Source organism: Galeopterus variegatus, unplaced genomic scaffold (genome assembly GCF_000696425.1).
Source record: "Galeopterus variegatus unplaced genomic scaffold, G_variegatus-3.0.2 Scaffold11324, whole genome shotgun sequence".
Taxonomy (NCBI): domain Eukaryota; kingdom Metazoa; phylum Chordata; class Mammalia; order Dermoptera; family Cynocephalidae; genus Galeopterus; species Galeopterus variegatus.
Window position 1 is genome coordinate 4,229 of NW_007737435.1, and position 11,200 is coordinate 15,428.

Genomic DNA, 11,200 nt, shown 5'->3' on the forward strand with positions numbered 1-11,200 from the left:
CGTGGGAGAGCTACTGCGCTCCCAGCGCTGCACTCTCCCGAGTGCGCCACGGGCTCAGCCCCAAACCTGCTTTTTAAATGCTATTATAAAATGCCTTTGCTGGGCCAACCCAGTGGTGCACGCGAGAGAGTGCGGCGCTGGGAGCGCAGCGATGCTCCCCGCCCACCGGGGGTTCAGATCCTATATAGGTATGGCCTGTGCGCTCACTGGCTGAGCGCGGTGCGGGAGACTCCACACCAAGGGTTGTGATCCCCTTACCGGTCATGAACAAGACAAAAAAAAAAATAGAAATAAAAAAATAAAATGCCTTTGCTTGTATTAGACTTGAGGACACTTTGAACTTTGTTGGCTTGTGTTTCCTGGGTCGGCACGCAAGCTTGGCTTTCAATAAATCTTTACAAAGTTATTTCTACTTTGATAGCCTTGATTTTGGTCCACATAGGTTTTCTTTATTTAGTGGTAGTTAGGTTATTAGTTGGAAAGTTTAGGGTATTGCTTTCAATGAGTGTAAAAAAGCAAAGAGTGGTGATGGTTAGAAACTCAAGGATAGCTTTCCACTCTTCCTTTGGGGTTTCAGGGTGACTCTCACTGTGAACATGGAGAGGCAGAGGCACTGGCATTAGTGGAATTGTTTCCTTGTTTTGGGGCTTTAGCCCACAAACCCAGTTGCTCTGTTTTTTTCCTAGCGCATGAGCCTTAGCTAAAGCCATTCACAAATTATGGCCCACGAATCTTCCTGTAAGAAAAGAGAAAAGATTAAGACATACTTGGTCTAATAGCAGGCCATATAAGTGGTGGGTCTATGTTTTCCCCTAATGTTCTTGGGGGACACTGCTGAGGCTGCCCAGAAAGTGGAACTGATAGCTATTTTAGGGCATTACAGCTAGGAAAAGGTAAATAAGTAAACATTTACACCAATTCAAAATATACTTCCCACATTTTACATGCTCATGCTGCTAATGGGAAGAGAGATGTGAACAGCAAACAACTCCCCTACAGAGCAGCTTGAGACTTTTATGCCTCCAGACAGGTAGGGACAACTGTCCAGGCTCAACAGTGAAGAAGTGACAGAAGACAGAGATTTTCACCCTCAATACCCCTTAAGAATAAGGAGCATAAAACATCTCAGGGGGACAAGCAGGAGGATGGCCAGGGCTGACAGGAGAGACTCCATTTTGTGGTCTGCACCAAGAACCCAGCAGTGGTCTGTGTGTCGGAAATGCAGCAGAGGCCGCAGGGGCAAGAGACCATGTCCGGTTCCAAGGAACGCCAGGAAGAGCAAGAGTTTAAGCTGAGCCCCAAAGACGCCAGTATGTCCCTTTCCTATAAACACATCATTACCCAAGGTTGTTTAACCCCTCGGGTAAGCATTCTTTTATAGGCCTCAAAGAAACAATGAGCAGAATATTAAATTCATGAGGGTGGCATGACAGCGAGAGGAGCTCTGCTGACCCATTCCCCAGTGAAACTGGTGATTATTACTTTAAAACAACCATGGAAAGCCTCTGGAAATCACCCTAAAGGCAAACAGCAAATGAGAAAGATCTACTCAAGAGAATCCATGAAACTTCTGTGATAAATGTAAGGGTCTGCGGTATTTGAACCATGACTGCTTTCCCCCTTTTCCCCCTCTCAGCCCAGCAAGGGGAACCCCCCACTCCAGACAGTGCAGCCAAGGACACAAGTTGCTGTCCCCCCAGCTTTCGGTTGGAGAACTTTTTTTCTAGGATCAGCAGGACTTCAACAATTCTCACCCTGCCCCAGCTACCTGTTACTAAGGTAATGTCCTGCATGGTTCTGCTTGAAAAGTGGAGACCCAAGTGGAGACTCCACTTGGAAAGTGGAGGCTGTACTGTGAGCATGGGGTGCTCCGAATGCTGGGACACCGATCGTCCTGGCCCCAGCTTGTGAGGTGGTAGATCCAGGCCAGGACACAGGCTGAAGGGACATCAGGCATCCCCTCCTGCTGAGCAATCAGTTTCTAAAGAGAAGATTCCTCACACAGCAGCTTGCCATTGTTCCCCACCCAAGCTTCAGAGCCCTAGCAGAGAGATTTTGCCTCAAGATGGTGAGACATAAACTGTAAAACAGACTCCTCCTAATCTCCAGCCAAAGGAATTAACTTCAACTGCAACCGATTATGAGAAGTTCAAGCCAAACGGCACTCCACCCTCAGGACAGCGGAAATAGAGGTTAAGGGCAATACACAGGAGATTTAGTGAAGACACAGCCTAGACTGTAGACTAGCTAGTTTGTAGGAGAGAACCAGAGAACACCACTGCCAGGAGGGACCCACGAGGGGTCTGGACAAACATCAAACACTAACCTGAGTGTTATAAAAAAGCTACAACATATTTGGATTAATTTATAGGGCAAATTGCCCCTGGACTTTTCTGAAAAAAGAAAAACACAAAACTTTGGAGGATTTAACAATGCCCAGCTTGAAGACTTAGTGTAGAGCCAGTGCTCCCTGGTCAAGGCTGGGGACCTTTGGTGTGGATTGCTGCTCTCACCGTGGCTTGGGTCAGGTCTGTGCCACAGTCTCTCGGAAGATGTAGGTCCTCCGAGGCTTAGTGCCCAAGTTTGGGCCGCAGGCAGCTCCATGGCAGCAGGAAGACAGAACCTCTGGGTGGACCCTTCCTGTGAAGCTTTGCTAATTAGCAGCAGCTGGGCACAGTCCTCATTGACATCTGTCTGTCAGCACAGCCACCACATCGTTTCTCTGTGGTGGCAGGGACTCAGCTCCAAATTCCATACAGAAAAAGCACCTGGATCCCAGTCTTTTTTCAATGGCTTCAAGACAACCAGAAATACCTGCTCTTGAAACTACTGGGACTCAGGCAAGGTGTTCCTGCCCATCGGGATGCACCACCAGGCATTCAGCCATGATGATGCCCTCGAGGACCCCACGCCCACGACTTCTCCTCCATTGGACGTGGGCAGCATCCCCAGGAAGCCAGAGATTCCAAGCCATGAATGTCAGCACCTTGCCAGGTTGGAGGAAGAAGAGCGCAGTGTATCCTCCCTGCGCTGTGACCCTGTCATGGGCCACCAACTGACAGTATGCACAAGGTCTCAGTGGTGAAGGTCAGAGCCACCCAGGTTATCATAAACTCTCTGATCACAAAACAGACCCGGGAAAGCATTCTGCATTTTGAGCAACAAGCAGAGCTGATAGATGCTGGCCACACACCACAGAAGGGCCTTTCCACCGAGGAAACCAAGTACTGTTGGAAATAAATTGTAATGTAGGGGGATATAGAATATAAGTAGTAGAATTGTAGAAAAATATAACCTTAATGTACGCAGTCTTGTAGCAGTGCATAAGCAAAGCAGTTGTTTCAGGGGCCAGAACAAGGGTCAGGCCCGAGCACACTGAACATTAATAGCTCCCACCGGTTTAAGGAAATAGCTGGTTCAAAGGCCACCAAGCCAGACCCCGGGGAAGGTAAACAATTGAGAAATGCGATAAGGGGTGCCAGCCTGTTAAAGCCCACCTGTAAATCCAAAAGGTGCCAACTGTTGCCCACCTGTAAATCTAAAAGCGCCACAGATAACCAACAGATGATCCTATCACAATATCCATTCAAAAAAACTGTATAAAAGCTGCTTGCATTGTGAATTCTGGGCCGCTCCTGTCCTGAAAACGGGGCGACCTCCAGTATGCCGGAAATAAAAACCTCTTGCTTGTGCATCGATCTCTCTGCCTCCTGGTCTTTGCAAGATGACCCTTCCCATCAAGTTAAGATTCGTGCTTTTGGGCCGGTCTTATAGTACAAGTGGCAGAAGCACTCCACAGACTGAGCTACAGAGTGGAGATGACAAAAAAAAGAGAAGCTGCCTCCATCAGCCCAGTCCACCCTGAGCAGCACCCCGCATTCTTCCCCTAAGTAGAAGGCCAGACGCGGGTTCACCTCTGTCTTCCACAGCCTTACCTGGCCCAAATCCTAACAACACGGATCCTGGAAGTGGGGATAAGGACAGAAACTCATCAGACAAATGGAGCTTCTATTGACCAAGACCACTTCAGAAGCATGATTCAGGAGATTTTGCCACCCAGACCCGTCGAGGAGCCCAGAAGCCCTCTCCAATAGAACTGATCTGTACCGAGGCCACCAGACTGAAGATCCAGCAGTCTTCAAGCCACCCAAGATGCACATCCCAGAGATGGAAGAAACCACCACCACGGGCCCATAAGCTCAAACCCCGTGACTTGAATGTGCTCACACTCTCTGGCTTCTAGAGCTCTTTTTATTCCAGAGACTCTACATAGAGGGTTTCTTGCACCCCACTCTCCTTTACCTTGGCTCTGACACAGGAAAGGCATTTTTTTGTTGGTGACAGCAGTGACTGGCCGATAAGGGGATCCAAACCCTTGACCCTGGTGTCATAACACTGTGCTCTTACCAACTGAGCTATCTGGCCAGCTCAGGAAAGGCCTATTTTTAAAAAAGCAAAACAAAACCTCTTAAACTGAGGCTAGAGCTGGAGACATCATTGGTTTTTGAGAAATATTAGTGCAAAGCTTGTCTTTGTTGTGTGGAAGAAGCCATTGTTGTACTGCTTTACAGTTGGACTAGATAATCTTAGCAGTGATGTGGACAGGACCTCATGATCTATTTTCGTACCATTTGCCCTAAGCAAGAACTTTGATCATCGCTTATTAGGTTAATAATGCTCATGCACTTCCAAAATCCAAGCTTCTTAACTCTTTTACCACTGTCAGCATGGACATTGACAAATCATGGCACAGAGGTACTCACTGATTAGTTTAGACCACTTTGGCCCTCTTGACTGCTGGTGCTGTGCTCTAGCTGTGTCAGTTAGGGGGACCTAAGATCTATTTGAGATCTAGGTGCAGTTAAAAGCCAGACTTGGCAGGGACCACCCCCCCTTTCTAGGCTGAAACAGGAGTCTCCTTGCCTTTTGGTAGACCAAATGGACCACTTCATCTTCCAGCCCATTCTTTATATGGTACCTCTTGGGCCAGTGCTGATGGAAGGATGCTTCTCTTTTACATGTCATAGAACAAACACTAGTCTTGCATATCCTTTTTTGCACTTTAAAGTGAGATTAATTTAACTTCAATTTGGTTGAAAACTTCCTAAGGGAGAAAATTCAGTCTACTGATTTGGTAAAGTACAGAGGATGCTAACTACAGTTAGATTATAGTCTTGAAGTTCATGTGAAACTACTGCCACCTTATTCTGATTTCCTTGTTCAGGTTAGGGCTTGAAACTTTCTGGGGGGGTAGGTGGAAGAACTCAAAATTTTCTATATGAAAGTATTTTTCACCAAAATGAGCGTCGCACATTTATGCAACTCATTTTACTGAGGAAAGGAAATAGAAAACTGCCTTTTTATTTCTCTCACTGTGTACATGGTCATTGTCCTGAACACTGTCTCAAATACCTGCTGGGTTTTTTTTTTTTTTTTTTTAGTTTGGATATTGTTTCGTTTTGGTATTGGCTGCTGGCCAGTATAGGGATCTGAACCAAAGACCTTGATGTTACGAGGTTCTTGGTTTGGATAGTGTCTTGTCTATAAAAGGAGCTGACCTTTCCATAGAGAGGTCCTGGAATCTAAAATCATCAGAACAATTAATTTATTTGTGTCTTCGATATGAACCCTTGTTTTAACCATAAAAATTCTTACTACTTAAGATAAAAAGATCTATTATAAAGCTGTAATAAGAAAGGCAATGTGTCTTTGGCATAAAGGTATACAGGTATATGAGTACAACAGAATGTCCCAGAAATATATCCACACATATATAGTCTAGTGGCTTTTGACAAAAGGGCACAATTAAATAAAAAAAGTCTGTTTTAACACACAATGCTAAACAATAAAATATGCATATGCAAAATAAAGAATGTGTATTCATTCCTCACACTACATACAAATATTAACTCAAAATGGGTCATAGAACTAAACTGTAAAATGTAAAGAAAACATGGGAGAAGTTATTTGACCTTAGGTTAGGTAACAATATCATATGTGTGACAAAAATGCAGATCCATTAAAAAATTGAAAAATTAAGGTTCATCAACATTTAAAACTGCTTTGTTTAAGATACTGCTAAGAAAATTTAAAGAGGGCTGGCCCCGTGGCTCACTCGGGAAAGTGCGGTGCTGGGAGCGCTGAGGCCGTGGGTTTGGATCCTATATAGGGATGGCCGGTGAGCTTACTGGCTGAGCGTGGTGCAGGCCACACTGTGCCAAGGGTTGTGATCCCCTAACAGGTCAAAAAAACAAACAAACAAAAAAAGAGAGAATTTAAAGAGTATCCATAGATTGGGAGAAAATATTTTTAAATCATAATCTGATGAAGAATTTATACCCACAATTTATAAAGAACCCTCAAAAACTAATAACTTGAAAACAATGTAATTAACACTTAACCATAGAATATTTATTAGTGACAAATAAGAACATTAAATGTCATTTAATATCCTTATTCCTAATGTAAATGCAAATTTAAACTACAAATGAGATACCAATATCTACTTGGAAGTCTAAAATTATGAAGACTGGTTGTATCAAATGTTGGTGAGAATGTGGAGCAATTGGAACTCTCAAACCTTGCCGGTGGGAATATCAAATGAAATAACCATTTGGGAGGCATTTTGGTTAAACATGTTTCTATCACAACACCCAGCCATTTCACTTCTAGGTGGAATAAAATAAAATTTCATAGAGAAATGATATTATTGCACTTTCATGCAAACCTTTGTATATTTTATTCCAAATAGCCAAAAACAGGCACTGGCCAGTTAGCTCAGGTGGTTAGAGAGGGTTGTTGTATAACACCGAAGTCAAGGATTTGGATCCCCGAACCAGCCAGCCTCCCAAAACTGAATAGCCAAAAACTGAAATTAACGCAAATATACATCAACAGCTGGAAGAGTCTGCCTCACAAATGTAATGTTTTCTCCCTAGATAATCTTCTGACACCATCCCTCCAGTGCACAAGGCTGAAGATCGACCAGCTAAGGGATGAGAGCCTGGGAGAGGACTGATGGATCTTGGACGTGACTGGCGCCATTGTGCACACAATAAGCNATCCTTATTCCTAATGTAAATGCAAATTTAAACTACAAATGAGATACCAATATCTACTTGGAAGTCTAAAATTATGAAGACTGGTTGTATCAAATGTTGGTGAGAATGTGGAGCAATTGGAACTCTCAAACCTTGCCGGTGGGAATATCAAATGAAATAACCATTTGGGAGGCATTTTGGTTAAACATGTTTCTATCACAACACCAATGTGGAGCAATTGGAACTCTCAAACCTTGCCGGTGGGAATATCAAATGAAATAACCATTTTGGAAAGCATTTTGGTTAAACATGTTTCTATCACAACACCCAGCCATTTCACTTCTAGGTGGAATAAAATAAAATTTCATAGAGAAATGATATTATTGCACTTTCATGCAAACCTTTGTATATTTTATTCCAAATAGCCAAAAACAGGCACTGGCCAGTTAGCTCAGGTGGTTAGAGAGGGTTGTTGTATAACACCGAAGTCAAGGATTTGGATCCCCGAACCAGCCAGCCTCCCAAAACTGAATAGCCAAAAACTGAAATTAACGCAAATATACATCAACAGCTGGAAGAGTCTGCCTCACAAATGTAATGTTTTCTCCCTAGATAATCTTCTGACACCATCCCTCCAGTGCACAAGGCTGAAGATCGACCAGCTAAGGGATGAGAGCCTGGGAGAGGACTGATGGATCTTGGACGTGACTGGCGCCATTGTGCACACAATAAGCACAAAATAACCATGGGCCTTGTCTTCCACTCCAGCACCAAACCCCTCCCGCCTTCCCTTTACGAGAATCCTCCTGACTTCTGCAAAACAGAAACCCTTTTGCTTCCGCAAGGGCAGAATTCTCCACCCTGGTCGCATAGCTTCTGCATTAGCATAATGCCCCTCCTTGATTGTATTAGCGAGCCCTTGGTGCCCTATATAAGCTCTCACTCCTATACCTGGTGCTGTCCTCCATTGAGTGCAGCCCGGCAGATTCTTTTCCTCTAACAAAGCTTGATCGGTACCCGGTGTCTCAGCTCACTTTCTTTCAAGGACATGACTAGGGAAATGAGGGTCTGGTGGAGGTCTGTGAGGGGGGAATTGGAGAGGGGCTTGGAGGAGATCAGGAGATGGTTTATAGTCCTCCTGCACCTGAGGGTAAAGGTCTGACAAGGGAACTAGGAAAGAATAGGAGTGAGATCAAGAAAAGAGATTAGGACAGGGAGGAGACAAGGACCCAACTTGGAAAGCTGGACTGGACAAGTGTCCAGGGCAGGTCCTGGACAAGGACTAGATGACCTAAAGGGAGAAACCGCCTCGGTATGGGGGTCTGAGCTTAGAGAGGTTGGTCCAAGGCTCTTAGTCCACACTCCACACCCTGTGGTGTGCACCTCGCAGACAACTGGGACAGAAAGAGGGATCTTGATTCAGTAAGGGGATCAGGTGGGAACCTGGTACTAAAGCGAGCTTCTTAAAACACAACCAAATATCACTTCTCTGTTGAAAATCCCATAAAAGTCCTTAACATGGCCCACAAGGTCCCACGTGATCCGGCCCCTGCCTGCCTACGCAGTGTGGTCCGTGGACCAGCAGCAAGGACGTCACCAGGGAGCTGGTTAGTAATGCAGACTCTCAGGTTCCACTCCTGCCCTGCTGAATCAGAACCTGAACTGTAAGAAGACGCGCAGCATCTTGTCAACGTTTGAGAAGACTCAGCCATACCGTTGTTTGCTAGACTCAGCACTGGGTTATGTGGTAGAACTTAGCGTCAGAGGTGCGGGAGACACAGGTGGTCTGCGAGGGGCTGGGGCTGGAAATGTAGACAAGAGCATCATCCGCAGGAAGATGGTGAGGCCCAGGGCAAGGCCACCTTCCCAGCGCTGGTACCGCCTGGCCCAGCGTTCCCGAAGAGCAAAAATGGCCACTCCTTAAAATTGACCAAAGCAGGGGGCCGGCCCGTGGCTCACTTGAGAGAGCGTGGTGCTGACGACACCAAGTCAAGGGTTAAGATCCCCTTACCGGTCATCTTTATAAAAAAAAAAAAAAAAAAAAATTGACCGAGGAAGGAGCTGCGTGCGCAGCGAGTTCCAGTGGCCCAGGCATTTGCGCAGGCGCACTGCGACACCTCTGCGAGCTCGAAAATTTGAGTGCGCGTGCGCAGAGGAGGCAAAGGAGGCGGGGCCTGCTTGCCAGGTGGTCCGTCCAGGGGTGGGCGGGACGTGATGGGAGGTGGAGAGGGGTTCCCGCTTCCGCCGGAAGCCGGAAGTCCCTGTCTCCCGATGAACTGGGCCGTCACAAAGAGGAAAGGCGGATGTGGGTGACGGTTCCTGCGCACCGGTGTCGAGTCCGGCCGCACTGGGTGCTCCACTCTGGAGCACTGACAGGTTCCTGCGGGTGTCGTCCGGGGCTCCGGGTTTGGGGGTGGCGGGTTGAGGAGCATGACTACCCTGGACTCCAGCATCTCCTGGGACCTGCGGCGGTGGTGGGGAGGCGTCCCAGAAACCTAGGTGAGCCTGGAGGACCGCGCAATGACCTCTCTTCCAGACCTCCTTGAGGTGATGGACTTATGTCGGCACAGGATACGCGGAGGTTCTGCAGTCTATGTGCATTCCACACCCCTGTCCTGTGGCATTTGGAGAGGGATGCCACCTGGAGGAGAGATCTGGGAAAGCGGTTGGAAGGGTTTATTTACTGGATAAAATGGGATTCTGGGGCCCATCCTGTAGATTCTGATAGAAGAAACTCATTTGTTCAACAAATAAGAGTGCAGGCAGTGTATGTCGTGGGGATTCACCAATGGACAGAACTTGTCCTTGCAGAACTCACATTCCATTGGGACTGAAGGGGGGAGCTCAGATCTACATTTTTTGTTTGAACACCAGTCCCCAGGCGATTCTGTTGTAGCTGGTCGCGAGGAACAGACTTTGAGGGGAAAAAAGTGACTGCCCTGGCAGGTGAGAACATGGATTACATACCAGGCTACACCTTGCTTCAACCTTCCAGGTCTTGTGGGATCTGGCTGATGCTTTCCTTTTGCATCTCACACCCTTCTCGCCATTACTCGCTCAGCTACAACCACACCTGTCTTACCTGTCCAAAAAAAAGCTTATTCTGCCCTCGGGCCTTTGCACCTGTCACTCCCTTAGCCTGGGCCCCCCTTCTGTGGCTGCCTTCTCTCATCATTCAGGCCTCAGTTTAGAGGACACCCAGAAAGTGTCCTTCCCGCTTCCTGCATCCATGTTCCAAAAACGTTCACTTAACCTTGCTTTAACCTCATGGCAGTTAGCAGTATTTGAAAATCTTTTGCTTAATACTTTGTTAAGGATCTATCATCCTCCATTAAAATTTAAGTTCCATAGTAACACACCTTCACCTGTCCTGTTGATTGTGGCATTAGTATTGCTTAAGGAAGGGTCTGTAATTTGTTCACTCATTCATTCATTCATTCATTCATTCATTCAGTAAATACTTGTTAAGCAGCCAACAATGCCCCATAAGCAGTTCTAGGCTCTGGGGATACAAAGAAAAAAAAAATCCTTGCCCTCGTGCAATTTATATTTGGTGGGTGGTGAGTGAGGTTGAAGATGCCAGGACACTAATGAGGAGGCCGAGATGACTGTGACTTAGACCATATTGCTGGCTCTGGAGGTGGTGAGGANAATGAGGAGGCCGAGATGACTGTGACTTAGACCATATTGCTGGCTCTGGAGGTGGTGAGGAGTGGCTGGCTTCTGGATGTATTTCAGAGGTAGAGCAGCAGGGTCAGGATTGGATAAGAAGTGTGAAAGAGAAAAACAATCAAGGATGAGTTCAAGATTTTGGTCTGAGCACATCAGCTGAGATGGGGAAAACTCGAGATAGAAGGTTGAGGTGTGAGGAGTTCAGTTTTGGACATGTTATTTAAACCTTTGTTAGACATCAGACAGAGGTGTGGCTGAGGCAGGAAGACCAGCCAGTCTGCTCTTCAGTACCTGCCATGGAAGCCAGAAGAAAAGTCACAACAAATAACCATAGTGTCATGTTACAAAGGCCCCTTACTTACACAATTAAAAAGCTATATAAAAATTAAACCTATTTGCCTATTAGATATTCTAATTCATTCATGGAACCCCCAGACTTCAAAATTAAAAGAGAAAAGTTGTATTATTTAACCAAAAAACACTATTAA

General features: G+C 46.1%; 1 pseudogene; it reads left to right on the plus strand.

The window, feature by feature from the left end:
- Window positions 1-2,789: 2,789 nt before the first annotated feature.
- LOC103610572 lies at window positions 2,790-4,243 on the plus strand (annotated as a pseudogene).
- Window positions 4,244-11,200: the final 6,957 nt, after the last annotated feature.